Here is a 20,594-nt window from a genome sequence, read left to right on the forward strand (position 1 = left end):
CTGATCTCCTGGTACCCCAGTGGAGCTCAGACGTTTCTCCCACCAGGCTCCACCTCCCTTCAGAACAAAGCAACAGAAAATTGTATTTTACTTACTGTAATTTTTCTTTCCTGGTGCCTATCCATGGCAGCATACATGTGGTAGTATGCTGCCAAAGAGGCACCAGGAAAACAGAAAACTGTATCCTACCGTATTTTTCCTTTCCTGATGCATTTCCATGGCAGCATACTACCACATGTATATGTTGTCTCTGTAGGAGAAGCAACTACAAGTGTGTAACCCTAAAGTGTTACAATATCCCAAGGGATATATACAAGTAAATATTGGTAAATACTTTAAGTGTGTAAAAGGGTGAAATGTTACAAAGCAAACCCTGGGTTAATCAGAAAACAAAAATGCAAAAATGCCGTAATCAAACAGTATTCAAAGAAAAACATTAAGCAGTGTCCCAATATATTAGGTGTATAACTCTATAAAGGACATATTGTCCATATGTGAAAATGCTCAAAGGAAAAGTGTCCAAAATCCTAAAAGGGTGAACAAATAAAAATATAATGTATAAAAAATAAAAGTCTATTTGATGAAGAGGTGCAATACTTCAGGCGGACCTCACAGCTATTTAGATGTAAGCCGGCTTCATATATGGAAGTTGAAAGGTAGCCTTAAAGATGAATCCTTCACTTATGTAGGTATTTTCAACACCAATAGAAAAAGACAAAAAGATGCCCTTACCAGAGAAGGTGGACTCACAGGCCCTTAGCAGTGAGTCAAACAGGCTTGTACCGTCAAGCGGTGTAGGATGGTATTCCGTGAGAAGACTTGGTGTAGAATCCAATCAAGGGTCCTCAAATAATGTGCTGGTATGGAAACAGGAACATCCACGGGTCAGCTTCGATCGCCGGTTGATCGTTTCCTCAGTGGTCCATCCCGTATATAAATGAATAAATGAAAGAAAAAGGCTTCCACATGGTGTAAATCCTTATTTTTCAAAAAGGCATAGTGACACTTTATTCAGATATATACTCCGAAAAATTTACAAACAGGGGCGGTAAAAACTCGGTGCAGAGTACAAATGCGAGTAAAAAATGGTTAAAAAAAGATCTAAAAACAGCGCAGTGAGTAGTGGTGGGGTATAAACATAGAAACCCGACGCGTTTCGCCCTCCAAGGCTTCTGCTGGGGTATGGATAAGCCCCCCACACAACTGCGCTTTATATACTTTCTTTTTGAATGAAGTGTAACAGCTGATTAGCGCTGTTACAAGAGATGACTTCCGGGTTCGGCGGCGTCATAGATGACCAACGGTCACATGATATTTTTGTGGCCAATCACATCTCTGAGAGGTTGTTCAGAGAGCCAAGCTTCACTTCCACTATCCACTCAGCAGGGCATCACTCCTATTGGGCTCTAACGTCACGTGTCGGTCACGTGACGTATATCTCAAGGAGTGACGAAAGGCCGCTCACGGCCTGCGTATCACAGGAGATAGGAAGTGATAGCTTGGCATACTAGGAGCTGGAACGCAAACGCAGTTGCGGTCCCTAGTTGTATTTAGGGTCCAATTTCATATGAAACGGGCTGGATCCCGGGAATCTTCCCCCAAAACACTTCAAAAACTCTGTACTTTGCACAATAGATATGGCCATTAAAGGTTTACATGTGCACAGGAACAGACAGGAATATAGTACAATGTGACATTTTCTTTTAAAAATTAAAATAAAAATATTAAAAGTACATAACTAATTCGAAGAATCTGTGCAACCTGTACATAAGACAGCCTACACAAATTATATAGCAGAGATAGCAGAGATCTGAAACAATTCAATTTATATGTGAAAGCACAGAACATGTTAAAATATATTTAAGTCTTTTACATATCGAGGAATCTTCTAAAAGAAAAAATCTTAGTCAGCCTAAAAGAATGTGTCAATACAAAAAATATGGGTGACAGTAAGATCTATGGAGTAAGGTAAGTACAGCTGAGATGCTAAGGAGTTAGTACTATCTAGAGGGAGATAGTGTTTCACATCAAGCATCAAGATTTTATAGTTCCTCTACCCCAATAGCATGTAAGGTAAGACGAACTTAGAATAAAAAATCTATAAAATATAAATGTGACCAAGAGGCTGGAAGAATGTTAAACAAGATTCTGAGAATTCCTGAATAGGATTCTGGAAACTCCTATATAAGAAAGATAATAAGGATAATAAAGATCCTTAAAAACATGTTCTACGGGGTGGAAAAGAGTGTATGTCAGGAACCTCTAGGGAGTACTCATAAATCTCATATAGATACGCTGAAGAGAGATACAACAATGAGAAGAATGTATATATCTAGGTAATGTAGAGGGGTACCATATGGGCCACAAATGATCAGGGACAACCATCGGGGGGATACCCGCGCCTAGGACTGATTAATAAAGGCGTTGATATCCCACTCGACGTTGAGTCCATATGGCACATAACACCTCATTAGGTGTATCCAAAAGGTTTCGAGTTTGGAGACACCCCTCGTATTTGGTTCCCCTCTCCAGTGAGGAACGAATTTGTCAATAATTTGAAACTTCGTTCCAGAAGGGTTCTGATTGTGATAGTGTAAATAGTGTTTGGGAACACTATGATTGGTGCGTCCTTTCAATATAGCTGTAATATGTTCGTTCACTCGTATAGAAAAATTACGTATAGTACGCCCTATATACTGCTTACCGCAGGGACAAGTGATAAGGTATACGATGAACTTAGTAGTGCAGGTAGCGAAATGTTTCATCTTATATTCCCTCCCAGTTGAGGATGACACAAAATTATCGATTTTGCGGGATTTGCAAGCGTTAACTTTACATACCCCGCATTTCCTACAAGGGTAAAAACCCTTGAGGTCAAGAAAAAATGATGGTACCTTTGGGGGGTCCACTACACCCGGTGCAATCTTACTCCCTATCGATGGTGCACCCTTATAGATCACACCAGCCTGTTTGGGTAATAATGGGCCTAGTATTCGGTCGTTTTTCAATACTTTCCAATGTCTTGAAATGATGTTTTTTATTTGCTTATGTTGGATGGAATAATTGGTGAGAAAGGCCCATCTATGTCTATCATCCAAGGGTCTTTTGGGTTGTTCCACCAACAGTGAGGAGCGATCGATGTGAGCTACTTTGTGGATCTCTTGATCGATTAAACCTCCATCGTAGCCTTTTTCCTTGAACCTAGACTTAATGGTCTCTGCTTGTTTGTAGTAGTCTGGCAAAAGAGAGCAATTGCGTCTGATTCGCATCAGTTGGCTCCGAGGTACTGATTTCAGCCATGCTGTATGGTGACAGCTGTCAATCGGAATATATCCGTTACGGTCAGTAACTTTGAAGAAGGTTTTCGTCTCCAGTTGACCGTTGACAGCTGAAATTTCTAGATCTAAGAAATGAATTGTAGAGGAGCTAGCTTCATAGGATAAGTGAATGCCCACCTCATTGTCGTTAAGGGTCGACATGAACTGGTTCAGTGTTTCCATGGAGCCTCTCCATAGGAGGAGGATGTCGTCGATGTACCTGGCCCACAGAGCTAGTTGTGGGGGTTTCAGGGCACCGACGACATCCTCCTCCCATTTGGCCATAAAAATGTTGGCCAGAGCTAGCTTCATAGGATAAGTGAATGCCCACCTCATTGTCCTTAAGGGTCGACATGAACTGGTTCAGTGTTTCCATGGAGCCTCTCCATAGGAGGAGGATGTCGTCGATGTACCTGGCCCACAGAGCTAGTTGTGGGGGTTTCAGGGCACCGACGACATCCTCCTCCCATTTGGCCATAAAAATGTTGGCCAGACTGGGGGCAAACTTTGCCCCCATAGCTACCCCCTTTGTCTGTAGATAGTAGCAATCATTGTACCAGAAATAATTTGACTTGGTGGCAAAACATAGTAAGTCCATAATGAACCTCTTTTGGATCGTGGGGATATTTCTATCCCTTGATAAGAAGAGTTCCACTGCTCCTAGGCCCAGTTCATGGGGGATAATGGTGTAGAGGGAAGTAACATCTGCAGTTACTAAGATGAGATCGTTACTATACGTGATCTGCTGTAATTTATTGATGGTGTCACGAGTATCCTTCAAAAAGGATGGTATCGTTTTCACAATGGGCTGCAGATAGTGATCAATGTATTTCCCTATGCGTGATGTTATAGAATTAATCCCGCTAATGATAGGGCGACCTGGAGGTTGGGTGATGTTTTTATGTATCTTGGGTAAATAATACATTATGGGGATGCGAGGAGCCACCGGAATCAAAAAGTTTTTTTCTTTTTTGTTTAGTATACCAAGTTGGAAGCCGGTATCAACCAGATCCACTAGTGTTCTTTTGAAGCCTATGGTAGGATTGGAACCAAGAGGCAGATACGTCTCTGTGTCGCTCAGAATCTTGGTCATTTCCGCTTGGTAGTCTTTTCTATCGAGAACGACAATTCCTCCGCCCTTGTCCGCCGGGCGGATGACAAGGTCGTTACGTTCGCAGAGAGACTTTAAGCCAATTTTTATATTGGGGTCCGTATGGTATTTTTTATTTGGAAGGACATCCAAGTCTTCCAGTACTAGGTCGCGGAATACTTTGATGGCAGGAGCTATAGGTGCTGGGGGGTTAAATAAAGATGGGTTGGCTAGTCCAGAATGGACCGAATGAGAATTTGTAAAAAGGTTTAAAGGCCTACTTGAATTGGACGCAATATATCTCTGTATATTCAGTTTGCGCACAAATTTGTGCACATCTATGAAAGTAGAGAATTTACTAAGAGTTTTTTGGGGGGCAAATTTCAGTCCTTTATTCAGGACACAGAGTTCCGCTGGGGTGAAATCAACTTTGCTTAAATTGAAAATACCATTGTCCTTTACACCCGTTTTCTTTTTATTGGAACGCCTCCCCCCTCGGGTACCACGTTTTGTTCTAAATTTCGTGTGGGGTATTCTTGTTCTCTGTAAAAACCCCCCGGGTACGGAGGCTTCGGTTTATCCTGGTTGTAGTTGAAAGGTGATCGATCAAAATGATCTCTGTCCCAATAATCATAACGGTATTGGGAATTTCGGAAATTATTAGATCTTTCATCTCTAAGTGGTGAGAATCTGTTTCTCGTATTAATAGGGGTTCTCGGTGGAAATGATTGATAGTACTGATAATCGTTCTGGCTTGTATTTCGTCTTTGGGGGGAGTAAACTTGTCTATAATCTTCATAATGTACGGATCGATCCCTAGTACCCCTACCCTTTCCCCTGTTATTTCTTCCTCTATTCCCAGAATTAGAGGGGGGGCCATTATAATGGGTTGTGGACGCCTGAGGGGGACGGGTAGGCCGTCTATTAGTATCTGTTGGAATGGGTGGAGGCACTAAAGGGATCTGTGGTACATCTGAGCTCCCTGTCTCCATAGGGTGGCTCGTGTTATTAGGTGAATCTTTAGTTTGGCCATTAGATTGCCAGCTAAAAACATTTCCATTTTTATAATCAGTGAAGTCTCTGCTATATTTCTTCTGTTTTTTAATTTTTTGTTGGCGCAATTTTTACACCTTCCTTTCTATACGTTTTTCTTTGACAGTATTATTGCAGCCTCTCCGTATATTTTGGTAATCCACTTAATATGGATGTGTTCGATTATCGGACTAGCCGCACTTTTAACACAGAAGGGGTTTTCACAGCCCTTAACACAGACTCAGAGATAGGGGGCCTTTTCCTCAGACTAAAAAACCTGATGGTCTCCGAATTACACTTGGAGTGGGACATTGCCTTCTTGGAGCAGTATACCAAGGAACGCATGGTCCCAAGAGGCCTAAGGTGGACTATCCATCCCCAACAAGGGGACCTAGACATTGAGTCATGGTATCATTATTTTAATGAAGCAGGGATATCCTTACTGGGGTTCCTTATAGATAGAAAACGCACAAGAAGAATTATCATAGACAAAGAGATTAAGGAAATCAGGGACAAACTTCTTCCACACAAATCTACTATAGAGTATACCAACCTCTCCACTAGTCTTAAGAACCATTTGGAAAAAGAAGAACGGGAACAAAAAATTAAAAAACAGAAGAAATATAGCAGAGACTTCACTGATTATAAAAATGGAAATGTTTTTAGCTGGCAATCTAATGGCCAAACTAAAGATTCACCTAATAACACGAGCCACCCTATGGAGACAGGGAGCTCAGATGTACCACAGATCCCTTTAGTGCCTCCACCCATTCCAACAGATACTAATAGACGGCCTACCCGTCCCCCTCAGGCGTCCACAACCCATTATAATGGCCCCCCCTCTAATTCTGGGAATAGAGGAAGAAATAACAGGGGAAAGGGTAGGGGTACTAGGGATCGATCCGTACATTATGAAGATTATAGACAAGTTTACTCCCCCCAAAGACGAAATACAAGCCAGAACGATTATCAGTACTATCAATCATTTCCACCGAGAACCCCTATTAATACGAGAAACAGATTCTCACCACTTAGAGATGAAAGATCTAATAATTTCCGAAATTCCCAATACCATTATGATTATTGGGACAGAGATCATTTTGATCGATCACCTTTCAACTACAACCAGGATAAACCGAAGCCTCCGTACCCGGGGGGTTTTTACAGAGAACAAGAATACCCCACACGAAATTTAGAACAAAACGTGGTACCCGAGGGGGGAGGCGTTCCAATAAAAAGAAAACGGGTGTAAAGGACAATGGTATTTTCAATTTAAGCAAAGTTGATTTCACCCCAGCGGAACTCTGTGTCCTGAATAAAGGACTGAAATTTGCCCCCCCAAAAACTCTTAGTAAATTCTCTACTTTCATAGATGTGCACAAATTTGTGCGCAAACTGAATATACAGAGATATATTGCGTCCAATTCAAGTAGGCCTTTAAACCTTTTTACAAATTCTCATTCGGTCCATTCTGGACTAGCCAACCCATCTTTATTTAACCCCCCAGCACCTATAGCTCCTGCCATCAAAGTATTCCGCGACCTAGTACTGGAAGACTTGGATGTCCTTCCAAATAAAAAATACCATACGGACCCCAATATAAAAATTGGCTTAAAGTCTCTCTGCGAACGTAACGACCTTGTCATCCGCCCGGCGGACAAGGGCGGAGGAATTGTCGTTCTCGATAGAAAAGACTACCAAGCGGAAATGACCAAGATTCTGAGCGACACAGAGACGTATCTGCCTCTTGGTTCCAATCCTACCATAGGCTTCAAAAGAACACTAGTGGATCTGGTTGATACCGGCTTCCAACTTGGTATACTAAACAAAAAAGAAAAAAACTTTTTGATTCCGGTGGCTCCTCGCATCCCCATAATGTATTATTTACCCAAGATACATAAAAACATCACCCAACCTCCAGGTCGCCCTATCATTAGCGGGATTAATTCTATAACATCACGCATAGGGAAATACATTGATCACTATCTGCAGCCCATTGTGAAAACGATACCATCCTTTTTGAAGGATACTCGTGACACCATCAATAAATTACAGCAGATCACGTATAGTAACGATCTCATCTTAGTAACTGCAGATGTTACTTCCCTCTACACCATTATCCCCCATGAACTGGGCCTAGGAGCAGTGGAACTCTTCTTATCAAGGGATAGAAATATCCCCACGATCCAAAAGAGGTTCATTATGGACTTACTATGTTTTGCCACCAAGTCAAATTATTTCTGGTACAATGATTGCTACTATCTACAGACAAAGGGGGTAGCTATGGGGGCAAAGTTTGCCCCCAGTCTGGCCAACATTTTTATGGCCAAATGGGAGGAGGATGTCGTCGGTGCCCTGAAACCCCCACAACTAGCTCTGTGGGCCAGGTACATCGACGACATCCTCCTCCTATGGAGAGGCTCCATGGAAACACTGAACCAGTTCATGTCGACCCTTAACGACAATGAGGTGGGCATTCACTTATCCTATGAAGCTAGCTCCTCTACAATTCATTTCTTAGATCTAGAAATTTCAGCTGTCAGCGGTCAACTGGAGACGAAAACCTTCTTCAAAGTTACTGACCGTAACGGATATATTCCGATTGACAGCTGTCACCATACAGCATGGCTGAAATTAGTACCTCGGAGCCAACTGATGCGAATCAGACGCAATTGCTCTCTTTTGCCAGACTACTACAAACAAGCAGAGACCATTAAGTCTAGGTTCAAGGAAAAAGGCTACGATGGAGGTTTAATCGATCAAGAGATCCACAAAGTAGCTCACATCGATCGCTCCTCACTGTTGGTGGAACAACCCAAAAGACCCTTGGATGATAGACATAGATGGGCCTTTCTCACCAATTATTCCATCCAACATAAGCAAATAAAAAACATCATTTCAAGACATTGGAAAGTATTGAAAAACGACCGAATACTAGGCCCATTATTACCCAAACAGGCTGGTGTGATCTATAAGGGTGCACCATCGATAGGGAGTAAGATTGCACCGGGTGTAGTGGACCCCCCAAAGGTACCATCATTTTTTCTTGACCTCAAGGGTTTTTACCCTTGTAGGAAATGCGGGGTATGCAAAGTTAACGCTTGCAAATCCCGCAAAATCGATAATTTTGTGTCATCCTCAACTGGGAGGGAATATAAGATGAAACATTTCGCTACCTGCACTACTAAGTTCATCGTATACCTTATCACTTGTCCCTGCGGTAAGCAGTATATAGGGCGTACTATACGTAATTTTTCTATACGAGTGAACGAACATATTACAGCTATATTGAAAGGACGCACCAATCATAGTGTTCCCAAACACTATTTACACTATCACAATCAGAACCCTTCTGGAACGAAGTTTCAAATTATTGACAAATTCGTTCCTCACTGGAGAGGGGAACCAAATACGAGGGGTGTCTCCAAACTCGAAACCTTTTGGATACACCTAATGAGGTGTTATGTGCCATATGGACTCAACGTCGAGTGGGATATCAACGCCTTTATTAATCAGTCCTAGGCGCGGGTATCCCCCCGATGGTTGTCCCTGATCATTTGTGGCCCATATGGTACCCCTCTACATTACCTAGATATATACATTCTTCTCATTGTTGTATCTCTCTTCAGCGTATCTATATGAGATTTATGAGTACTCCCTAGAGGTTCCTGACATACACTCTTTTCCACCCCGTAGAACATGTTTTTAAGGATCTTTATTATCCTTATTATCTTTCTTATATAGGAGTTTCCAGAATCCTATTCAGGAATTCTCAGAATCTTGTTTAACATTCTTCCAGCCTCTTGGTCACATTTATATTTTATAGATTTTTTATTCTAAGTTCGTCTTACCTTACATGCTATTGGGGTAGAGGAACTATAAAATCTTGATGCTTGATGTGAAACACTATCTCCCTCTAGATAGTACTAACTCCTTAGCATCTCAGCTGTACTTACCTTACTCCATAGATCTTACTGTCACCCATATTTTTTGTATTGACACATTCTTTTAGGCTGACTAAGATTTTTTCTTTTAGAAGATTCCTCGATATGTAAAAGACTTAAATATATTTTAACATGTTCTGTGCTTTCACATATAAATTGAATTGTTTCAGATCTCTGCTATCTCTGCTATATAATTTGTGTAGGCTGTCTTATGTACAGGTTGCACAGATTCTTCGAATTAGTTATGTACTTTTAATATTTTTATTTTTATAATTTTTAAAAGAAAATGTCACATTGTACTATATTCCTGTCTGTTCCTGTGCACATGTAAACCTTTAATGGCCATATCTATTGTGCAAAGTACAGAGTTTTTGAAGTGTTTTGGGGGAAGATTCCCGGGATCCAGCCCGTTTCATATGAAATTGGACCCTAAATACAACTAGGGACCGCAACTGCGTTTGCGTTCCAGCTCCTAGTATGCCAAGCTATCACTTCCTATCTCCTGTGATACGCAGGCCGTGAGCGGCCTTTCGTCACTCCTTGAGATATACGTCACGTGACCGACACGTGACGTTAGAGCCCAATAGGAGTGATGCCCTGCTGAGTGGATAGTGGAAGTGAGGCTTGGCTCTCTGAACAACCTCTCAGAGATGTGATTGGCCACAAAAATATCATGTGACCGTTGGTCATCTATGACGCCGCCGAACCCGGAAGTCATCTCGTGTAACAGCGCTAATCAGCTGTTACACTTCATTCAAAAAGAAAGTATATAAAGCGCAGTTGTGTGGGGGGCTTATCCATACCCCAGCAGAAGCCTTGGAGGGCGAAACGCGTCGGGTTTCTATGTTTATACCCCACCACTACTCACTGCGCTGTTTTTAGATCTTTTTTTAACCATTTTTTACTCGCATTTGTACTCTGCACCGAGTTTTTACCGCCCCTGTTTGTAAATTTTTCGGAGTATATATCTGAATAAAGTGTCACTATGCCTTTTTGAAAAATAAGGATTTACACCATGTGGAAGCCTTTTTCTTTCATTTATTCATTTATATACGGGATGGACCACTGAGGAAACGATCAACCGGCGATCGAAGCTGACCCGTGGATGTTCCTGTTTCCATACCAGCACATTATTTGAGGACCCTTGATTGGATTCTACACCAAGTCTTCTCACGGAATACCATCCTACACCGCTTGACGGTACAAGCCTGTTTGACTCACTGCTAAGGGCCTGTGAGTCCACCTTCTCTGGTAAGGGCATCTTTTTGTCTTTTTCTATTGGTGTTGAAAATACCTACATAAGTGAAGGATTCATCTTTAAGGCTACCTTTCAACTTCCATATATGAAGCCGGCTTACATCTAAATAGCTGTGAGGTCCGCCTGAAGTATTGCACCTCTTCATCAAATAGACTTTTATTTTTTATACATTATATTTTTATTTGTTCACCCTTTTAGGATTTTGGACACTTTTCCTTTGAGCATTTTCACATATGGACAATATGTCCTTTATAGAGTTATACACCTAATATATTGGGACACTGCTTAATGTTTTTCTTTGAATACTGTTTGATTACGGCATTTTTGCATTTTTGTTTTATGATTAACCCAGGGTTTGCTTTGTAACATTTCACCCTTTTACACACTTAAAGTATTTACCAATATTTACTTGTATATATCCCTTGGGATATTGTAACACTTTAGGGTTACACACTTGTAGTTGCTTCTCCTACAGAGACCACTATTTTTCACTTATTTTGTTTTTCATTAGCGCCACACTTGATTATTATTTTTACATCTACAACGGTCAGATTGTTGTGTTGGCTGCTCCCTTTCGTTTAGTTTGGGAGTTGGCGCAATTTTTACACCTTCCTTTCCACATGTATATGTTGCCATGGAGGCACCAGGAAAGTGGTTTAGAAGTTAGCAGACTTTGGGAAATCTCCAGGTCCCTCACAATGCTCAGATGTTTCTTCGACCAGGCAACACCAAGTTTGTGGGAGGAACCAATGGAAGAAAAGAGCGATGGACGGCCGCACTCCAATACAACACCTTTATTCATCTAAATCATGATCCATACCCCCAACAGAGGTACAGGTTACAGATGCAAATAACTGAGGTGTTTCACACTAGTGGTGCTTAATCATAGCGGGAGGAACCACTGACACTTTTGGAGTGTCAATCTCCTGGTCCTCCACAGCGCTCAGTGGTTCTTGCCACCAGGCTTCAGAACAAAGTAGTGGCATAGAAGTTGGCGGGAGGAATCGGTGAGAGCTGCGGGGGACCAAAAGATTGACATTACCTTAAGTGTTGGTTTCCCAACCAACTTCATTGGAGAATTTCATGTGAATGAGATGTTTTATGTCCTCATTCTCTTGGATAAAATAGCAACTATTACTATTTTATTCACCTAAGTGCTATATTTTTTTCTGGAAATGGGTTGGTGTGGCCTCTTGAAGATTATATCTACTTTAACTTATTCTTTGATTGTGACGTGCCTGATCTAGTGGAAGAGCAGTGGAACAGTTCTGTACTCGGAAATGTTTCTTGTCGCTTGACTTATGGGGTGTCGTCACAAAGGGATGCCTGGCAGGCTGTTGTTCTTTGTAATCCTGGTGTGGTAGGCACCCAAGTCTTGGGCAATGTTTATATGAAAATACAGGAAGTGAGACACGTGATGTTTACATTCTACAATTTAAAATGATCATAAACATAATGACTACCTGCTGTTACACAGGATTTCATTATTAGAATACCCAGCATGCATCAGCTGCATGTAAGATATTTTCTTTCTCGTGCGTTGAAGGACACAGAAAACAAAAATCATTTACTACTTATTTATTTATTTGAATTCAATTGATGGGTATACCACTGCCCACAGGAGAATTAGACACTAGCAACCAAAAATATGTACGCCATTACAGGAAAACCCCTCCTCTAAATGCCTCTTGTTTTTTTTTTCTCATTTCTTTTTTTCTTCAGTCAAGGTTCCTTGCTACGTTGCTACTTGAACAAACCTCTACATAGCAGAAATCTGCATTGGCCTAGCTTTGGAGTGCAATACACAGCCTCCGATTGACTGGACATTTACAAAAGGTTTTATTAATATGCAATCCAACAGTTAAAGAACAATATCTTGAAGGTTACAGAACATCATAAGCCAGATGAGACTAAATTCAAAAGCAAAAACAATTAATACTACTCCAGGCCCATACACAGTGTCCCTAAGCAGGGAACGATCAATTGACACCGTTCAAAGAACCCAGAAGATCCAAGGTGCGTTGCAGAAAACAAGGGAACAAGAGTGTCCCAACATAGGACTAGGCATGACTAAATTTAAAGCATTATCATAGTATAATATATAAAAAAAAATAAAGGAAAATTATCTCCTGGTGGCCTAATAGGCTTTTAAAGTGGATGCATGAAACAGATCCAATAGGGTGAAGAAGAAAAGGAAAAAAAAAAAAAAAAAACGTAATGAGGATATAAAGAAAAGAAAAGGAAGGGCAGAGGAGAGGAGTCCACGGGGCTAGAGCTAAAAAAAGTGCTAAATCGAGAAGGGCATTCTCAAACCTAGAAGGTTGGATATGTGTGACCCACGGTTGCCAGACCCGAAAGAATTTACCGTGTGTGTCTGAGAGGATAGCTGTCAATTTCTCATTCACCATGATGGCATTCATGCGATTCTTAACCTCCTCAAAACTGAGTACAGGAGTCTTCCATGTCCTCGCAATGGTTAATTTAGTTGCAGTAAAAAAGATGTTGAGCCAGTTGATGCTCCGGACGAAGCAATTGGTTAGCCCAGAAGAGCCTCGTAAGGATCCCTCTTGAGGTTAACATGAAATATATTGCGAAGAACATAAACTCTGACCCATAACCTACAAACCCTTGGACACGACCACCGAATGTGTGCCATAGTGCCCTCCTGTCAACATCCTCTGAAGCAAAGTGGGGGATAAAATGGGCCAGTCTAACCGATGTATAGTACCATCTGTATAAAACTTTGTAGGCATTTTCTAATATGATGTTTTTGGAGCATTTTGAAAGTGCAATAGTCATGATTTGCCAATCCTCTGGATCAAGCTGCCTCCCCAATTCCCTTTCCCATTGGATATGATAAGGTCTCAATGGAGGCTTTTTGGAGGAGGTTATTGATGAATAGATTAGCGAGATAAGTCCCGGGGAGTGTGGATGGGCTCTGCAAAGGCTCTCAGAGGGGGTCAAAGTATACGGGGTAGGTCAGGATTGTATCAGCTGCTGAAGAAAATGTCTAATTTGCAGGTAACTATAATATTCTTGTAAGATAACATCATTAGAAGATCGTAGGGCATCAAACGTTAGTATCCTAGTAGGGGTGAACAGAGAATGTATGTCAAGAAACCCACTGGCGACCCACCAAGAGAATTGTGCAGGGTTTTCTCACCCTGGGGGGAATATTGGCCAGTGGATAAGACGGAGTAAGGGGAGGTGGGGTGAGATCAAACCCGCAGAGTATTTGACTGAATCCCACAATCTAAGGGAATGGGCAAAACACGGTCCTAATATGGTTGGGCAATGAATAGGGGGAAGCCAGGGCAGGAAAGAGATGGGTATAGGGTGAGAATCCAGAATATCAATAGTAGCCCAAAGTGGCAGTTGGTATGTTTCATGAAGGTGGGCCAATGGGGCAACATTCACTGCTGTATAGTAGGCCTGTAGGTTGGGAACTGAAAGACCGCCATTGATCCTACGGGCGTACAAAACCCATTGATTGATCCGGGGTCGGGAGGATCCTCAGATAAACTTCAATAGTCTGTGTCGATGTATACGTAAAAGGCTGGACATTTTTCAAACAAGACTTCTCTACATGACTCGACATCATTGCTAAAGCAGATTTTTTTTTAAAGCAGTTATCCAGCAATTCCATCCTCTGCCTGGCATTTCCCGACGTTGCAGTGCTAGCCTGGAAGTGACCTTTGGGCACTGGGTTCCACTTTAGCTTTCCAGACCTTGTTCTGGTAACAAGTTAAGCCTTGGAGCACATTCCAGGTCCAGATTCACAGGCCTCTGCACTTGCCCTGTCTTTGAAGACTCACACCGTGTGTAGGCCAATCAGACTAAGCTTTGGGAATTAACTCACTGTTTGCACTGCTAGCTGCCTTTGAATTACCTGCTTTTTGCTGGTTTTACTGTGAAGAGTTAACACTGAGAGCTGATCCCTGCTTTTCAAAAGAGCCACTTAGAACTCCGATTTTAACTCCCTTCTTGCTGCTGGTCTACAGTAGACCTTAGTCACCTCCGGCCTTCAGACCCCAATCAACTACCAGATGCCTAGGTTTGTAAGTACCTGTAGCCTTGCTCGTACCATGAACATAGTTGTATCACTACCACATGGTTGAAACACATCTGTGTGTAGACATACAGAGGATGGTGCCACTAAAACAGGTGGCCCCAGCTCAGTGTCAATTACTGTTTGTGGGGACGTTTACATTGTACTTTCTAAAAGACGCTGATCTGTCTGTCTGTAATTTGGAATCGTGTTGCCCTGGGATTTTAGAGTCTAACTCACTGAAATGTCCCCTTTAGCTCTCAGTGGGGCCAAGTCCTCTGTCTTGTCATCAGGAAACTCTACTGCAGTCATAGAGGACTTTGTGGTCAAATCCACCCATTTCCGCGCAGGTGCTGACTGCAAAGGCTGTAGGTGCACTCCCATGAGAATCCATCTCTGATCTCCCCACAACCTTGAAAGAGGCCATTCCACCAGTCACAGTGACCAGCTCTGACTGAGTCACAACAGTTTCTCCAATGAGATTGGGTTTTGAGAAATCCGTCTCCTGCCATTATCCCAGTTGTACAGGTGACTGTTTTGGCCCTTATCGATGTAGTACATACTACTTCTGCAACTTGCAGTCTCCAGCCTTGGGTCCTTTGGAGCTCCTACAGCTGCAAAGACATCTCCACTACACTCGCTATTTGAGGTGAACTATATGTGAACTGGAAGCACCCTGAAGGGTCCTAGACCCCACCTGAACTGTTTCCCTTTTAGGCAGGAATTTGCTAAATAGAGGTCCTTAATATTTGAGGATCTGTCAGTGAGCCACCTTAACAGGTAAACCACTGACCAGTAGAAGGCATGGGTACTTTAAGACCCCTTTCACATTGAGGAGTTTTTCAAGTGCCTTTGCGTTACAAAAAAGTTCCTGAAAAGCTCATGAAAACTGCTTCCCAATAAAATCAATGGATGCTTTCACACTGTGGTGAAAAAACTCCTGCAAGCAGCATCTTTGGAGCCTGTTTGGAGAGCTAAAAAAACTCCTCAAAAGCGCCCCACTCCATTGAAATGATTGGAAAGCTCTTCAAAAGCACCTAAAAAGCTTTTCAATTGCGCCTGAAAAGCTCTTCAAAAGCACCTGAAAAGCACCGCAAAAGCGCTCAGTGTTTTACTCGCAGTTTAGAAGCGCCTCAGTGTGAAAGGGGTCTTAAGGATTCCACTGTCTGGAAACATCAGTTTTTTCTACTCTTTGCTCCGCCCTGGCTGTAACCCTAATCTGTCAACTGGCAAAATCCCTCAAAAGAGATCTCTGCTGCCATGGTGGACCACTTCTTGGTAGGGCATGTCTGGATACATGTGCTTCAGTTATGATTTTTAGAAGTATCTAAGCTTGTGCCTTGTATGGGTCTCTTATTCATTCAGATACGCAAAGTTTAAGGTGCTGGGAAGTGGATGCCATTTCCAATGGTGGCTATGGGCTTCAAAGGTGACCTGTCACCTAACAGCTGTTGTGGAACCACAACTCCAAGCGTGTTTGACAGTTTCTGCTGGACGTCTACTTCTACGGGAGCTGGAGAAGTTTGTTAAACCTACATTCTTCATGTGTGAGGATAGGCAAGAGCACCTGTGTTACACAGGTGTTATAGAACAGTGTTTCTCAACCCTGCCCTCAAGTACCCCCAACAGGCCATGTTTGCAGGTTTTCCTTTGTCTTGCACAGGTGCTTTAACCCCTTCAGATCCACTCTATCGAAAAGCCAGTGGCGTGCAAAACACACCTCAAAAACTTCCACCCGGTGCCAAAAAAAAGTGCCCACACATAGAGAGTGAAACACAAAAAAGTGCAATGGGTGTACAGAGTCCTCCACTAGGGAAGGACCTTACCCTGATCCCCCGGGGCGTTAGGCTCCAGACAGGGACTGAGGTACTCAGACAAAGGGTCCATCTGGCCGAAACCAGGTGGACCCCCACAACTGGAAGGTCTGCCGAAGCAGACCGACCCAAGTACAGTGGGGCTCCCCCAAAGGGAGACCCCTCAAAGGAGAGGGCGAACCAAGCCAAAAGGCCTATGTCCACCCCCTCCCAAGACTTTCAGAGTAGGCCCGAGGACCCACACCCTACTCGCCACACAGTGACAAAACGTGTATACAAAGACAACCAAAAAAAGACAAAAAGGTGACAAACAGGGGTAAAAGAAAGAGTGGGGAAGATAGTGAGATGGGAGAGTGAAAGTGGCCATTGTGCTATACAATGGCCGGCCCTCCGGCCAGGCATAAAAATTTCCCCTGGTCCTGGCCAAAAGGCCCGGCCCAAGAGGCAGGTGCGAAAAACGTGTGTTGTGGTGAAGTGACCATGGTGCCATAAAATCAAGTGCTTTCACACCGTGACTATACGGCACCCCTGAACTGCCACTTCAGGGGCACATTCACCACTGGCTTTTCGAAAAAGCCCCGACCCCCCCAGCCCAGACCACAGCAGACCCCACCACAGGCAGAAAGGATATGGAGATCAGGAAGCCGGAAAGAGTCCTTTATCAGGCTCTGCCGTCGCTCCCATCACTCCCTCCTAATTACATTCGGGAAGTACTAACCACTCCCCCCCTGTAAGAGGGAAGTAAGCGTTCTCTCCCAAATAACTGTCCAGAGCTAGATCTGCCCCAATCCAGGCCAGAAGGCCAGGGTCCCGACCCTCTGGTTCAGACCCCGTGGTTCTCCATCCCCATCAGAAGGCTTCCCTTTCGGCTACAAACCGCTCCAGGTCACCTTCACTCCAGCAGTTTTTGCATAGCAACCGCAATCCCATCTCTATTTCGCCATAGATCAGGGACGGAAGCAAGCGCCACCTCCTGGAAACTGATAAGAACAGATACTACACTTGATCTTCGCCAAAAGGCCAAGAAGCAATTAGCAATAATCACGCCTCAGTTGAACCTCATTGGCTATGATACTGCCACTGCGCAAAGCCAAATGACGGCTATAGCGTGGACCTACTTTGCTGGGAGGACATCAATAGACATCCTCCCCTTTGCATGCTCCCTGCGTGCCGCTCGTTGTGATCACCAAGTCAGTGACACTCGGGTGATCACAGATCGGAGTAAGGGGCCGATCCCGGCCCCTTACCACGTGATCAGCTGTCGGCCAATGACATCTGATCACATGATGTAAACAGAATATCGGTAATCTGTTTTTTTTCTCTGCATGCTGAGAGCGTGAGGAGAAAAAAAAGCCGATCATCGGCTTCTGTGCAAGGGACATCCGTCCCAAAGAGGAAGATGCACAGCCATCTCATCTGTGCCCACAAGTACATAACAGTGCCAGCAATCAGTGCCACCTATCAATGCCCACCAGTGGTGCCAATCAGTGCCACCTAGCAGTGCTGCCTATTAGTGTCACCTACCAGTGCCCATCACTGACACCCATCAGTGCCACGTATCAATGCCCTTCAGTGCCCACCAATGCCACCTATCAGTGCCCACCAGTGCCGCCTATCAGTGCTCATCAGTACCGCCTTGGTGCCAATCAATGCAGCCTTTATCAGCGTACATCAATGAAGGAGAAAAATTACCTGTTTACAAAATTTAATAAAATATAAAACAGTTTTGTATTTCTTTTTTTTTTATTATTCATAAAATAAAAAACCCAGAGGTGATCAAATACCACCAAAATAAAGCTCTATTTGTGGCGAAAAAATGATAAAAATTTCGGTACAGTGTAGTATGACCGCGCAATTGACGTTCAAAGAGTGACAGCGCTAAAAGCTGAAAATTGGTCTGGGCAGGAGGGCAGGGGGCAGGAGCCCAGTAAGCAAGTGGTTAAATCAGAGTCAATGGCTTGGTATTTTGAACAGCTATTTTATCTAAGAGAAATTCCCAAAACATGGCATAATTGAGGACAGGGTTGAGAAACACTGTTAGAGAACCACAAGTCCCGCATGTCCTGACTTCTGCTGACCTTTTATAGAACTGATATCCTGTATATATTGTATATAGAACTTGTACAGCATTGTGTGCTTGAAACTGCCCTGACGTGTGCTTCTTGACAGCTTCCCCATCCCCCTCCCTGTCCTGCCCACATCTTTTCCACATTTTGTCATGTTACAACCAAAAAACGGAAATGTATATTATTGGGATTTTATGTGATAGACCAACACAAATTGGCACATAATTGTGAAGTGGAAGGAAAATGATAAATGGTTTTCAAAAGTTTTTACAAATAAATATGTGAAACGTGTGGGGTACATTTGTATAGCGCCCTCCTGAGTCAATACTTTGTAGAACCTCCTTTCACTGTAATTACAGCTGCAAGTCTTTTTGGGGATGTCTCTACCAGCTTTGCACATCTAGAGAGGGACATTTTTGCCCATTCTTCTTTGCAAAATATCTCAAGCTCTTTCAAATTGGATGGGGAGCGTCTGTGAACAGCAATTTTCAAGTCTTGCCACAGATTCTCAATTGGATTTAGGTCTGGACTTTGACTGGGCCATTCTAACACATGAATATGCTTTTATCTAAACCATCCCATTGTAGCTCTGGCTGTATGTTTCGGGTGGTTGTCCTGCTGGAAGGCGAACCTCCGCCCCAGTCTCAAGTCTTTTGCAGACTCTAACATGTTTTCTTCTAAAATTTCCCTATATTTGGCTCCATCCATCTTCCCATCAACTCTGACCAGCTTCCCTGTCTCTGCTAAAGAAAAGCATCCCCACAACATAATGCTGCCACCACCATGTTTCACGGTGGGGATGGTGTGTTCAGGGTGATGTGCAGTGTTAGTTTTTCACCACACATAGCGTTTTGCTTTTAGGCCAAAAAGTTCAATTTTGGTCTCATCTGACCAGAGCACCTTCTTCCACATGTTTGCTGTGTCCCCCACATGGCTTCTTGCAAACTGCAAACGGGACTTCTTATGACTTTCTTTCAACAATGGCTTTCTTCTTGCCACTCTTCCATAAAGACCAGATTTGTGGAGTACACGACTAATAGTTGTCCTGTGAACAGATTCTCCCACCTGAGCTGTGGATTTCTGCAGCTCCCCCAGAGTTACCATGGGCCTCTTGGTTGCTTCTCTGATTAATGCTCTCCTTGCCCGGCCGGTCAGTTTAGGTGGACGGCCATGTCTTGGTAGGTTTGCAGTTGTGCCATACTCTTTCCATTTTTGGAGGATGGATTGTGAGATGTTCAAAGCTTTGGATATTTTATTTATAACCTAACACTGCCTGTCTGGTATGTTCTTTGGCCTTAATGATGCTGTTTGTTCACTAAGGTTAATCCAACAAACCTCTGAGGGCTTCACAGAACAGCTGTATTTATACTGAGATTAAATTACACACAGGTGGACTCTATTTACTAATTAGGTGACTTCTGAAGGCAATTGGTTCCACTAGATTTTAGTTAGGGGTGTCAGAGTTAGGCTCGGTTCACATATGACCCGCACGCGGCTCACAGCAGGGGTCTGGTGCGTGCTGGTTCACCATTTCAGGTCCGATTTCACCCCGAATTTTGGGCTTAATTCGGACCTGAAATGGACCAAAAGAAGCACAGCGTTTTTTGTGCAAAATGCACCAGACCAGCTGAGGAGATATGTGAACCAGCTCCATAGAGAGCCGGTCAAAATACTGCTGCAGGAGGGATTCCCCCATCAACAATCAGTGTGTTGATGGGGGAATCGAGGGATTATGGATTGCAAAAAAAAACATTTCTTAATGTATGGGCCTGCCTTAGGAGATTCTTATGTAAGTTTTCCCACTCAAGAATACCGCAAGGTTAACTTGTGAAATTATTCTCTTACAGTGCCTTGAAAAAGTATTCATACCCCTTGAAATTTTCCACATTTTGTCATGTTACAACTAAAAACATAAATGGTATTTTATTGGGATTTTATGTGATAGACCAACACAAAGTGGCACATAATTGTGAAGTGAAGGGAAAATGATAAATGATTTTCAACATTTTTTACAAATAAATATAT

At 43.0% G+C, this 20,594-nt stretch overlaps 1 pseudogene; it reads right to left on the minus strand.

Moving 5' to 3' along the window:
* Positions 1 to 17,530: 17,530 nt before the first annotated feature.
* On the minus strand, positions 17,531 to 17,595 carry LOC141114672 (U4 spliceosomal RNA; annotated as a pseudogene).
* Between the last annotated feature and the right edge of the window lie 2,999 nt (positions 17,596 to 20,594).

The sequence above is a fragment of the Aquarana catesbeiana genome, linkage group LG12 (assembly GCF_042186555.1).
Source record: "Aquarana catesbeiana isolate 2022-GZ linkage group LG12, ASM4218655v1, whole genome shotgun sequence".
NCBI classification, from domain to species: domain Eukaryota; kingdom Metazoa; phylum Chordata; class Amphibia; order Anura; family Ranidae; genus Aquarana; species Aquarana catesbeiana.